The 14412-nt window shown below is 40.1% G+C and overlaps 1 protein-coding gene and 1 non-coding gene across 4 annotated transcripts in view; one reads left to right on the forward strand and one right to left on the reverse strand.

The window, feature by feature from the left end:
* Window positions 1–14412, forward strand: part of LOC114046257 (tumor necrosis factor receptor superfamily member EDAR) — a 118710-nt gene that overhangs the window by 87497 nt on the left and 16801 nt on the right. The window lies entirely within an intron of this gene.
* Window positions 13399–13502, reverse strand: LOC114046370. Its single transcript, XR_003569501.1, has one exon. It is a non-coding gene; the product is annotated as a U6 spliceosomal RNA (small nuclear RNA).

Raw genomic sequence — 14412 nt, forward strand, 5'->3', positions numbered from 1 at the left:
CTTCCCATTTTCCTCTAAAATTCTCTCTTTCATAATTTCTTATGGTCCAATGATATTCCATTATATTCATATAACAATTTATTTATCAGTTTCCCAGGAGGAGGATACCTCATAGTTTCTGAGCTTTGGATATCAAGAAAAGAGCAGTTATAAATATATGTGTACATATAAATCCTTTTCCTCTTTCTTTTATTTCTTTGTGACTTTGGCTTAGTAGTGGTATAGTGGAAACCTTCAGACAAGAAAGAAGAAGAGAAAAAGGGGGAATATAGAAAAATATCTCTTCCTTCCCTCTGCCTTCATTATTGTGAAGCTCTATCCATGGCATTCTTCAGCAGCTTAGAATGACTGTACTCTGAATTGGTGCAGGGAGTGTCTGAAGAGTGGGCTAGAGCAACCTCTCTCTCCCACTTGGCAGGTCTTCAAAAGCAGTAAAGTAGACATACATGGTGATGATGGATTTGCTTGCTTTTTAAATCTGAGATTGTCTATGCCTCAATATGTAAATGACTACACAAATTAGGGAAAACTTTTGGGTTTCCCAGCAGGTTATCATATTGACCCATGATAAAACTGGCTACAACCACCAACCGTGCCTCAAATGGGAAAGTCAACACAATCCAACCCCAAATAACTTAGCAATAAATTTCTAATTTGACACAGTTGTAAAACACTCCCTATTTAAAAACATCTCTTCTTATCTAGAGAAGAAGAAAAATATTTTGTTTTCTTCCTGGGGGTTCATTGAATTCTTTTCAAATTTTTCCAAGTTCTGCATTTGTGTATCTTTGATGTGGATCATAAGTATTTGATGTTAGCCCTGAAAGAACAAGGCTTGATTTTAGTAAGAAGGTGAGAGTGGAAAAGAGGGCTGAATTCACTGATTCCAGAGAATTTAGACTTGTTCATTTGAATGCACATGAATTGTCCCGTGGAGTGCCTTAATTTTGATAGGCATGTCCTAAGTAGAGCAATGAAGCCAGACCTAATATTTGAAGCTTTTAAAACATGTGTAAGTTGAATATGCAATAACATATTGTTATTAAGGTTACAGTCGTGGAAGAAGGTAGAGCAGCATGATTGATAGAAATCAATCAGTGAGCATTTGTTAAGAACCTACTATGTGCTAGAAAGAGCTTCATAGGCACATGCATGCAGAGACCCAGTCCTGCTGCCAACTAATTATGTGATCCTTGAGCAAGTTATTTTACCTCTCTAGTCACCCCTAAAATGATGGGGTTTGGAGTAGATGGAGTTTGAGAGTATAGCATATGGAACTGAACACTAAACTAAATCAGGAACCCTGAGTCCTGTCCCCCTCCCTTCCAAACACATATGAAAACATGTTATATGCACCTTTCAGATGAAGCTGAAGTTATTGTTCTCTGCCTATCAATCAGGTCATGAGCTTCCCTGTCTATGTTACATCTAAATCTATAGGTCCTTTCTTTCCTAGGACTTTTTCTGAAAGATCAAGGACTTTCATAAGCACAACCGTATGAAAACCTTAAAATATTTTGCTTTAGCCATCTTCACTGAGACTTCAACTCTTTTTGTAGTTGAGTCCATTCAGGTAAGTCTTAAATGACATGGACAGCACCAAAAGTCTTTGTAATACATTCAAACCCCTCAAAGCTACCGAAAGGGCCCTAAGACTGCCAGGAAATTTGAGGAAAATAACAAAGGGGAAGGCTTATGGCTACCAATCTTAGAACACTACAGTCTCCCAAAGAATTATAATTGGGCATCCCTCGTTGGTGTAGGTGGTAGGTGTGGGAAAGCTGCAACATAAATCAAATGGAGAAGTCAATTTAGCTTATAGACTTCTTTAAAAATAGTCCTTTTCTTGGGGCTTGAAGCAAAAGAGCATAGATTCCAGTCCCTCTCTCTCTCCCTCCCTCTGGTTACCTCAACTATACCTTTCCGTCTCCAGGAAGATGCTGTCCAGTTGCCAAAGCCAGCCTGATCTAAGCAGCCTTTAGGTAACCCTTAGGTTCATGCCCTTACCTCAGTAACTGTCTCTGTTTCACAATAAGATGTACATTGTGGAAGAGTCAGTATATAGTAATTATCTGGTCCCCTTCCACTCATGATATATTTTCCTGTTTGCTAATATATGTATACACACACACACATACATATACAGGCTGTCCTAAAGTCTTAATGCAATGGTAAGCTTTTAAAGCTGAATACATACTAAAGGACATATTATATATAGTAGGCCCAACCCCACCACTGTCATCATAGAAACTTTGACCTACTCTATTTCCAACATGACCAGTTCACTTCTCCCTTAGGCAGCCTGGTGCCCCTACAGCCTGCTCCTGGGGGCTTACCATATCGCTTCTAGATTTAATAAGGACACTTGATTGGCTTTAGCCCACCTGCAGCTCAGAACTCTTGAGTCTGGCCCAGGGGTGGGGAACCTGTGGCCTGGAGGCCACCTATGGCCTTCTAGGTCCCCGGGTGCAGCCCTTGGACTGAGTCCAAGTTTTACAGAACAAATCCTTTCATCAAGGGGAACTTTAAGCAATCCACTAGCCTTAGCCTCCCCCTGTAACAGGTATTACAAGTGTCTGCCACTATGCTTGGCACCGGTTGTGTTTTTTAACTAAAACTTTGAGCAATCTTAACTACTAAGATAAAAGGAGTACTTTTTAATTCCATGACACAAGTAAGGAACTCCAGAGAAGAACCAGAGCAAAGGATGTCATCAAAGAAATTTAAGTACAAAGGCTGGTCATATGTGCTAAGAGAGGGACATCCTTGTGCTCTATTGAACATCCTTGTGAGGTCAAGAAAAATCAAGGAAGGCCACTAGCAAACTGGGTGGACTCCCATTGTCAAATTTACAGGGTACATGGACAAGGGTGAGACTATGGGCAGCCATGGATGGGCTGAGATCTGCATCATTGGAGGGAACATCCCTATCTATGAGAACCCAGATCCATCTGAGGATATCTTAGGTGGACATCAGTCCCTTTTCAACATTTAAATGAGATAGATTCTATACAGGCTCAGAATCAAATTCTCTTTTAGGTCCTATGTGATGCAGTTTAGGGGTTCAGGGGTGCTGGGACCCCAAAATCATAATACGCAGGTCCTGCCCAAAAGAATTGGACCAAAGCCTTCTTTCAGCCAAAGACAAGGTTTATTGGAACATCCATCATATTGGGCAGACTCTTAAGGAGTCTGAACGTGGGTAAGCAGTGGTTAGATTATAAGAATCTAAGCAGTGGCTAGATTTTAAGAATCTGAGCAGTGGCTAGAGTATAAGAATCTAAGCCTTGGATAGATTTTAAGAATCTGAGCATCTTAATGGAGACAAGATAGACTTTATATACAGAAAGACCATGGGAGAGTGGCCAAGTAGTCCATGAGGTAATAGAATTCTCAAGGGTGGGAAATGGAGCCTAGGTAGGACCAAAGGTGGGAAATGGCCTGAGGCCATAGGGAGGCAAGACAATAGAGGGGAGATTGGGTGTAGTCACAATGAAAGACTAGTTGATGGGACCATAGCCGCCAGAGATTTGGCCATGTGGGAAAGTACAGAGTCCATGAGGTAATAGAATTACCAAGAGTGGGAAATGTTCTGGGGCCAGAGTTTTTCCTTTCTGGGGCTCAGATTCCAACCCCATCATTATGTACAAATAAAAAAAGGCAGGGTGGGACACAGTATAGCCTAAAGTTATTCTGTAAAGTCAAGGTTTCTAAAGGATCTATTTTCTAGCAGAGGTGAGGAACCTGAGGCCTTCTAGGTCCTTGGGTGCAGCCTTTTGACTGATTCCAAGTTTTACAGAACAAATCCTTTTATCAAGGGGATTTGTTCTGTAAAATTTGGTTTCAGTCAAAGGGCTGCACTTGAGAATCTAGAGGCCATGTGTGGCCTTGAGGCTGCAGGTTCCCCACCCCGTCTAGCCCATTGTCCCCTAAACACCCTTGCCATGCTTCCCAAGGGCCAACACATTTCATGGGCTCTAGTTAATCAGCAAATGTTTATTGAACACTTGTAGTATACCAACTCTGGGTCACTGTAATGGTATTTTAGGCAGTAGTTTCACCCATGCCTGTATGTTTTGGAAACCCACAAGGGATATTTGAACCCCTTGGGTACCTTATTGTCCTATTGCTTGTGAATATCATCAATGCAATCGTCTTTAGTACTTGTTTTAGGGATGTTTCAGCCTCTGGTGAGTAAACAAGGTATAACAATGGAAGGTAGACAATTCGGAGTCAAAGGATCTGAGTTCAAATTTGGGTTTTACCACTTACTACTTATGTGACCTTAGGCAAGTTACTCATTTCCTCTGGACCTCCCTTTCTTTATCTGTAAAATGAGAGGGTTAAAACTAAATGAGACTTTAAGATCCTTCTAGAGTTATTTAATCCTGAAATCTAATCAGTTTTCATCCACTCAGCTCTACATACATCTTTTAGGTGCATGTTGGCATATTTATGTGATTAACTAAAATCTCAAAAGCATCATTACAACCTATGATTACATAACATAGAGGTATCTCTGTCTCAGCATGCACCCTTGAGGGTTGATTAGATAGCTCCATGGTAGGAGGACACAATCAATACTGTGCATAGCTTTCTGCCTTCCTCTTTAGCCGACTGCTATGGAATCAACACCAAAGAAACCAGAACCAGACAGGTCTTTGGATCTGGACATCACATCACATCACACCAGCTCTAGCTAGCAGAGATAACCACTTTGTTTTCTGACATAAAGTGATCACAGTCATCCTTATTTAACCTTTGTTAGAAAATGATCCTTTGATGGAGCACCAGCCCTGAAGTCAGGAGGACCTGAGTTCATGACACTTACTAGCTGTGTGACCCTGGGCAAGTCACTTAACCCCGATTGCCTAAAAAAAATGATCCTTTGACTCCAAATTTGTGATCTTTTCTCAGTTTTGTTTCTTTAACAAACTAATGTTGCTGTTGTTGTTTAGTCATTTTCAGTTGTGTGCTATTCTTCATGACCCCATTTAGTGTTTTCTTGGAAAAGATAATGAAACAGTTTGCCATTTCCTTCTCCAGCTCATTTTACAAATGAGGAAACTGAGGCAAACAGGGTTAAGTGACTTGCCCAGGGTCACACAGCTAGTAAGTGACTGAGGCTAGATTTGAACTGAGGAAGATGAGTATTCCTGACTCTAGGCCCAGTTCTCTATCACGGTGCCACCTATCTGACCAACTAACTAATGAAATATCCAATTCAAAATGCACTGGAAAGGGAGGAAATGAATGAGTTACTACAGTATGAAATAGCTATGTGGCCCAATAAAATTTGAAGACCATGATGTTTAATTTTCTTTTCCATATTGAAAGGACATTGATCCATCATATGAGCAAATAAACTGAAAAATACAGGGAAGAGAAGGGAATAAACCTTTATGTAATACCTACTACATCCATGCTCTGTGTTAAACACTTTACAAATATCATCTTATTCGGTCCTCACAACAACCCTGTGAGGTACATGTTATTATTATCCTGATTTTACAGTTGAGGAAACTGAAGCAAACAGACCTAAGGTGACTTGTCCAGGGTCATACATCTAGTAAGGCCGAATTTGAAGTCAGGTCTTCATGACTCCAGGCCTAGCACTCTTTCTACTCTGCCACCTAGCTTCCTTAATATGACTGCTGGTCATTGCAGAAAACCTCACAACCCACCAGACTACCTTTTAATCACTGCTGGGTTGATTATTTATAAACCAACAGAGAGCCTGGAATATGTTTTTATAGCTAAGTGATAACCTCTAGGTAAAGAAGTTTATAGTGAGGAATTTAATGTTCCTAACCCCTATGGGGTATTGTCATTCTCTCTTCGGCTATTCCAGCACATGCCTACAGTGTGTATAACCCAAGTTCAGACCACCATGCCACTCTTCTCCATCCATCCTGAGGCTGATGAGCCAGAATGAGGTCTACAAGGATTCCCCCTGTTTAAATCTCACTTACACTCTAAGAGATGTCAGAATTTCAACCAGCTGAGAGTGAGGTTTGAACACCAAGCATATTTTAGAATGTTGTAGCGTATTCTTAACCCCAAAGAGAAATAAAACTCTTCTTTTGTGGAAGAGGAGGAGGAGCAGGAGGGGCAGGTGCTTTTCTCCTTTGGGGAATTCTTCTCCTGCTCCCCCAAAACTTTCAAGTATAATTAACAAAAGATATAGAGAAACCGGCTCTTTTGGATTCACGTTGTACTGCAGGTGTATTCATTGGCACACTCTTTAAAACCACATCCAAGGCCCGAAGTTGGCACTTTTTGACAAAATCTGCCCAATTATTCTCATTGATAATAGGCTTAGCACACATGTAAAAACTGTAACACCTACTTATGAAAAGGTGAAAGATGCTGGCATTCCAGGGGTAGGGAGGAGCTACAAAGGCACATGGTCCACAGCATTCAGGAGTAGCAACATCCCATCCTAGCAAATGGGGACAAGTGGAGAGAGGGCCCACAGACGCATCACATAAGGCATGGTTTGAGAGCATCCAAAGTCTTTCTTCTCTTCCTATGTGCTGTCATTGAGTCCTGTAAAAATGTCTAGTCTTCCATCAAGCAGTTCTTCATTTTGCAAACTGTGCTGTCGCTAAAAATGAATGGACCAGGTAAGAACAGAGCTTGGGCATGCCTGGCAGTCTGAGGTCACAGAGTTGGCAAAAGGAGAAAGAGAAATTATGGTGAACTCCCTCATTCTACAAAGTTAACTCCTCTTCTGTACAGCAAGTTATCCATGCCTTCTCTAGGACCCAAACATTTGAGGATCCCAATGGGCTAAGAAGATGTTTACCCAGAAGGCCCCACCCTGAGTTGTACTACCATGGATAATTAGGCATCTGTGTACTTTTCTAGGTTCAAACAGGAGGGAATAACAATAAATGCCTTTAGACAGACTGCCTTGTTCTCTGGTGTTTTAGAACCTTCATGGTCTCCTCTTTGGAGCTTTTTTGACACAGATATGCTCTCCTAGAGGAAATACCACCTCAGTCACAGAGCCTGTTTCTCTGAAGCCTTTCTTAGCAAGAGGTTCTAATCCCTCTTTTCTCTCTCCATCTCCCAACTCTGAACCTAGAGAAGATTCATGTGCTTTGGGAAACAAAAAGGCACATTATATGTCTTTAGGGAACCAGTGGATATCAATATTGCAGAGAACAGGCTTCAATATTTCAATGGCTTTGTGTTCTTACTGCTGTAGGTACAGATACTCCAATGGTACTGATCATTCTTTCTCACCCTATGAGATTCTTATCCTTGTCTTCCCATAGATCCTCCAGGCACCTGTTCTTCCTAGAACTCTAACTCCTCCAGATCCTCGATGATCTTCCACACCTGCTAGAGTCCTTGCTTTAGATATTTTAAGATTTCTTGGATACCAGCGAAACATTCAGGCTATCCATTTGTTATCTATTGCTCTCCCCAAATGACCAGACCACCTCCTTTTCCAGCCGCACATTTCTCCAGTGATATCCCTTACATTGCTTTTGATAAGTAAGCCATCACGAGATGCCGTAGACTACTTGTGCCAACAGAGAACAGAAAAACAAAACAAAGAGATTCAAACATATGCAATGTGTTGAATAACCCAGGCCTCACAATGAATGGATGGATGGATGGGTGAAAAAACATTTATTAAGTGCTTACTTTATGCAAAATGTTGGAGATACGAATGGAAAAACAAAACGGTCCCTTCTTTCAAGGAACACATTTTCTAATAGAGGGAGAAAACACATATAGGCTGCAAGTTAGATGGGACAGGGCATCAGCAAATGTAACCTTATTAATTACAAAAGGGGCAAAGGAGAGAAAAGGGGATGGGAGCAGGTCCACAATATCAACTAATAAAGCAAAGTTTATTTAAAGAATTCTCCACAGCAAGTTTGTAAATAAGCACAATATCAAAAAACTCACCAGTGGTAACTTTTGATTTTTGCCAGCCTAATGTCCTCTCTGAAAAGTATGTTGGTATTAAAATAAATGAAGTACTAAAATAAATTAATTCTCTGCTATTCACTCTTCTATACAAGGCACGAATGATTCATCTCCTTGGGCAATTAGCTATTTGTTAGGCCATTATACCTTGCTTCTAGTTCAATCAGACCCAATCCTAAGATTAAGTCTCTGAACATTCTCCAGTGTTGCTAGCTGTTTGTTGGAGGAAAGGCAATGTGATATAGTGTATACAGCACTGGACTTGAAGTCAGAATAACCTGGATTCAAATCCTACATCATATATTTATTAGCTATGGAACACTGGGCAAGGGAAGTTAAATGATTTCTCTGAGGCACAGGGAGGTTGAGTGATTTATCTAGTCACACAGCTAGTAAGTGACCTTGACCCATGACTCATAGTATCATAACTCTAGTACTGAAAAGCACCTCAAAGGCCACCTAATCCAATCCCTTATTTTACAGATGAGGAAACTGAGGCTCAAGGAGGCTCAGTAATTTGCCCGTGGTCTCACAAAGGAATAGGCATCAGAAATAGGATTTGAACTCAAGCCCTCAGACCCCAGTCTCAGTTCTTTCCAAGTCATTGCTTCTACCTGTTCTTTTATTTTTGCTACATACTAAATTGCCTAAAATCCATCCCTTTCTTCTCATTTTTTCCACTATCCCTTCAATCCTTTCCTTAGAATATCAGGCTCTTTCATTTTTAAACTACATACACAAGTATTCAAGGAAACCACTGTAACATATTTCCCTTTAGAATTGCTTCTTCATTCTCTGTCCTTGACCTCTTCCACTGTGAGGCTAATTCCATTCCTGACTGCTTAGCCATCATAAAAGAGGCCATTTATGTGGAAATAGCTCTCTGCCCTTTTCTCAGCTGCCTATGGAAGGAGGCAAGGATTTAGGTACCATTCAGTCCTCCTGCTTTGGACCAGGAAGCCATTCTCAACACCTCTTTGCCACATCACACTGGTTAAAATGCATTGGGGAGCATCTAACCCCATTCCAAAGGCTTTTATAAGATTCCTTCATCCAGTAACATTTTGCAGGTTGAAGGGATGGAAAACAGAGTCCGAAAGGCTCTGGGATGAGGCAAAGATATATATGGTCAGGAGGTGAGAAGTAGCTTGTTTAATTCAAGGTCAGAAGTTTAGAAATACCATTTGGATAAATCAGTAAAAATCAGGTAAAAGACCTTCTTTCTTGTTACACTCCTTCCCACAATCTGACCATTTGCACTCTCCCACCCATCTTTCTGCCTTCCACCCAAAATGCAACATTTCTTTATTAGATAAATGAACCATTGGAGTGTGTCTGATACTGTTACTGAGGCCAAAAGAGCAGAGCAGGAATTATTCAATTACCATAAGCCAGGGTTCAGCTGTAGAAAAGGGAAAGATGAGAAAAATGTGAATCCAATTGGGGAGCTGGAGAGCCCCAGCCTGTCATTTGATCCAAAGGACAGACAAAGCGCAATTAGGGTATGGTCTATGCCTGTTTGATTCAGGCTAAGAAAAACTATTGTTGACTTGTTGCAGCCTGCAAGAATTGTTTGGCATCATAATTGTTTAATCAACCTTCGCCAGAGGACGCTAAGAGATTTCATAAATTTGATCCACTCTGTGGTCCAAGGTCTCAGCCCCCTCCCCAGACCATAGGCCTGGACTTCTTAGTGTTTTTCTTCCCAGCCTACCTCAGCTTCATCTGGCAAAAAAAAAAAAAATGACAGGATGAATAGAGATGACCCCTGTCTATACTGCCCAGGGTCCTGAAGGCCTTTCTTATGATCCCTTAATTATCTTACCAAAACATTAGTGGATAAATTTTTAATTTCTTGTTTGCTTTGAAAAGGAAATTTGGGCATGACTGAAGCTAGTTCTTAGTAGTGCTTTTTTTTTCTTTCATAGTATCTGTTAAACTTTTATAGGGTGTGGCCTGATGCTACACAAATGTTGCTTGAAAATTGACACTCGTTCTCTGTGCAGCATATCCACTGACTTTGGACTTGGAATCAGAGGACTCCTAACTCTGTCACTCATTACCTTGTGTAATATTGCACAAGTCATTTAACCTTTCTAGGTCTCAGTTTCCTTATCCGCAAATGAGGTAGTTAAATTAGATGACCCCTAATTAAATGTTTCTTCCAGGAGTAGTTAGGTGGTCCAGTAGATAAAGCACTGGGCTTGGAATCAGGAAGATTCATCTTCATGAGTTCAAATCTGGTCTTAGACACTTACTAACTGTGTGAACCTGGGCAAGTCACTTACCCCTGTTTGCCTCAGTTTTCTCATCTGTAAAATGAGCTGGAGAAGGAAATAGCAAACCACTGCAGTATCTTTGCCAAGGGAACCCCAAATGGGGTCACAAAGAGCTGGACATGACTTAACAACAACAAGGTTCCTTTTAGTTCTAAACCCATGATCCTTTGAGCTGTTTTAAAATAAACAAATCTCCTAATCATGTGGATTCACTTTCAACTGAAAGCGAAATTTTGTTTGGTTAGTCATAGTCAGTGTTCTGTATTTAGACTCTTTGAAGAATAAAGCATTTGTTGGGAGTTGGGGAGGATGTGTCTTGATAGCATGGATTGCAGCTTTTATCTCAGTAAAGTAGGAAGAAGAGTATATTATCCCAATTTTACAAATGAAGAAACTGAGGTATAGGTGGAAAAGACTCCACTGTTCATCTAATTCAAGTCACTTATTTTTCAGATAGGGAAGCTGAACTTAAAATGATGTGCTCAGTATCCCAGGTTCCTTGAATCCTGGTCTGAAACTTTTTCACCGTGCTGAAAAGCTGTTTTTTTTCTCCAAATCACAAAACTTCTTAGTGACATATTTACTTGTCTCCATGTACTCTGTGATCCAGTGACACTGGCCTTCTTGCTTGCACACAGCACTCCATCTCCCAGCTTTGGGCACCTTCACTGACTGTCCCCCCCCATGACTTGAATGTTTTCCCTCCTTATCTCTGCCTCTTGGCTTTCCAGGCTTCCTTCAAGTGCCAGCTAAAGTCCTTTGTTCTGAAAGAAGCCTTTCTCAATCTTAGTGCCTTCCCTCTGAGACTACTCCATATATACATATATACATATATATAGATATAGATATAGATATATACACACACACACATATATACACACATGTATGTATGCATATATATCTATACATATATATGCATATATACATATATGTGCTTATTTATATGCATGTATATATACATATGTAACATATATATTTTGTGTGTATATCTTATATATAATTACACATACATTATATTTGTACATAGTTGTTTGTAAACTGTCTCTCCAGTTAGATTATGAGTTCTTTGAAAGCAGGGACTATTTTTTGGCTCTTCTTTGTATCCCTAGCACTCATCACAGTGGCTGGCACATAGTAGACACTTAATAAATGTTAGTTGACCTGACTCAGGTTGACTTGGCATAGTTGAGGTGACAGTTCAGGTTTCCTGAGTCTTTATTGCTCAAGACAGTAAATCTGTAACCCATCAGTGGGGGGGGGGGGGTTGGAGTTGGAAACTCAGCTAGTGATAAACTCACTTTTTTCCAAAGAGACCCCTAAAAAGGCTCAGTCATAAGCAGTAGACAAACCCTTTCCTCTTCTTCCACTCCCAAAATGGCTATCCAACAAAGTTTTCCCTCTCCCCCTCCAAAAGGACAGAAGTAGTATCCTCAACATCAAATAAATAGGTAATACAATGGATAGAGCGAAGGGTTGGGAGTCAGGAATGCCTGAGTAAAATCTTGCCTCCAAGATTTGCTTGCCCACTTGCTATGTGGTCAAGTCACTTTGAAGTTGTATTCAATGGCCTCTAAAGTTCTCACCAGCTCTAAATCTATGACCTTATGGAAATAGAGGACAAGGAGAAAAAGAAATGAATGAAATCTACCATCTTCATTTGAGCTTTTAGCTCCAATTTTCCTCTTCACTCAACCTTTAGTCAAATTGTTATTGTGATTCAGTGTCTTTTTACTATAGATAGCTTGACTTTTTAGCATGACCAGACTGCATCCTTTATCTCAGCCAGACATTTTTAAAATATCTTTCCTTGGGCACAATGAGAAATGGCCAAGGGAGTGTGGATGGATCAACCAAATCTACCATTACAACCAGATGGACCAGTTGCGTTATCTTATGCTACATTTTGGCTATGGCATCATTGGGGGGAGGGAGGAAAGGAAGTCTATTTGATTCCTTATCTTATCTTCTTATTCCCATTTCTGGTAGAAAACCAATAAAAACACTAAAAGTCAAGGATAAAAAAGTAATGGGGAAAAAAAGTTAAAATGAAATCGAGAAACAATAAGGGCTGACAATAGGGCCATTAGTGTCAGATTGAAAGAATCTTTCCAAAAGAACTTGGTAGAGCTCAGCTAGGGCAAGCCTCCATGATGAATCCCTCACTCCTACAAAGCTTCCCAGGGGAAGGATAGCTAGTTGGAACATTTAAGAAAATCCCTTAGCTAATAGTGTGTGGGTAAAGGGGCAAAGGTCAGGAATCTATGAAGAAACTATGGTCTCAAAAACAGGCCCTGGAGACTTGTATTAAGTCTACAAAAATCTTTCAAAAGGTCTTTTTCATTGGATTTTGAAAGGGGTCTACTTTAATAAATTACTCTGTTTGGGAGTTCTATAAAATTCAAATCTGGGTCTGGATTTAATAGATGTCAAAGTAGGAAAACATATCCCTTCCCTTGACATTCTGAGCAAGTTTGATTCTCTCACTCTTTTTTAAATCCCCACATTTAGAGGGAAAGTCCTTTGAAACTCATTTTGGTTGCAGTTATTAGCTCAAAAGCGCATATATCATCTCCTTGATAGAGCACTGTTTCATGCTATGCAATGTTTCATAACATTAAGGTTCGTTATTTAAAGAGCATGTATATTTTGCTTCTTAGCAGGCTGTATGACATTTTTCATATACTAGCAGACAGTTTAATTTCCTGTCTAACCTGAGTGATGGGCTGGGGCCTGAGAGACTTTATGGTACTTAGCAGAACAGCAGAATATTATAGCATTTGCCATTTTTCAGTTGTGACATGGACCTGCCAAATAAGCCAGCTTGCTGCTCCTTTGCCTACTCCTCTTAAAGTATTTTGTATAGTTTGTATTTGTGCTAAAAGCTGCTATTATTCAAAATGTTCTGACATCACCTCCCCAAGCATGCCTGCCTTCATGCCTACTAGACAGGTGAACTGAGCAGACTTTTTTCTCTGAGGTTTCCTGTGTGTAATTAGTGTCCAAAACAGGGGTTCTTAACCTTCAGTCCCTGGACCACTAAGGGCTCCAAGAATAGATTTCAGGGTGGGGTCTGTGAATTTGGATGGGAAAAAAAAATTTACCTTTGTTTTCATTAACCTCTAACTGAAATTTAGCATTTTTTTCAATCATTTAGCAACATTTAAAAATATATATATATATGGAATGCTTCATGAATTTACATGTCCTTGCACAGGGGCCATGTTAATCTTCTCTTTGTTGTTCCAATTCTAGTACATGTGCTGGTGAACTGAGCACTATCTTAAAAACATTTTTATGAGAAGGGGTACATAGACTTCACCTGCCAAAATGGTCTATGGCACAAAAAAGGTGAAGAAACCTGGGTCCCAAAGTAATTATCTGAAAGTTGCTATATCTCCTTCACTAGCCCCCATGAAGATTTCTATACTGCTTTTAAAATGATGTCTTCAGAGTGATTAGGAAAGGGGAAGAGGACTATATTTCCATATTTTCACTAAGATGTTTAAATATTTGGTATTAAAAGAAACTTCTCCATTCCAGAATCTTGTTTCTTTGGGAAGTATTTGTTGCAAGGGACAATCAATCAATCAATAAACATTTATTAAATGCCTACTATGTGCCAGGCACTGTGCTAAGTATTGGAAGATGGCTGACCTGAATAGAACCAAGACTATTTTTCCTATACTGGGCTAGAGGGAAAAGGAAGGAAGGAAGGAAGGAAGGAAGCAAGGAAGGAAGGAAGCAAGGAAGGGAGAAGGAAAAAAAGGGAAATGGGGAAGGAAAGAAAGGAACACAGAGAGGGAGAGAGGAAATAGGCATTTATTAAACACTTTCTGCGTATCAAACACTGTGCTAAGCACTTTACAAATATCTCATTTTATTATCACAACAACCCTAGGAGGCAGGTGCTATGATGATGCTCACTTTGCAGTTGAGAAAACTGAGGCAAACAAAGGTTGTGTCCCAGAGTCAAATGGCCAATAAATGTCTGAGCCCAATTTGAACTCAGATCTTCCTGATTCTAAGCTCAGTGTTCCATCCACTGTGCCACCTAACTGCCCCAACATAGATAGATTAGATGTGGAGGTAGAGTTATTTTCTATATTTATGCGGAGATAGTCATATAATATATATATATGGAGAGAGAGAGAGAGAGAGAGAGAGAGAGAGAGAGAGAGAGAGAGAG

This window comes from Vombatus ursinus, unplaced genomic scaffold (assembly GCF_900497805.2).
Source record: "Vombatus ursinus unplaced genomic scaffold, bare-nosed wombat genome assembly UNPS02014781.1, whole genome shotgun sequence".
Taxonomy (NCBI): Eukaryota; Metazoa; Chordata; class Mammalia; order Diprotodontia; family Vombatidae; genus Vombatus; species Vombatus ursinus.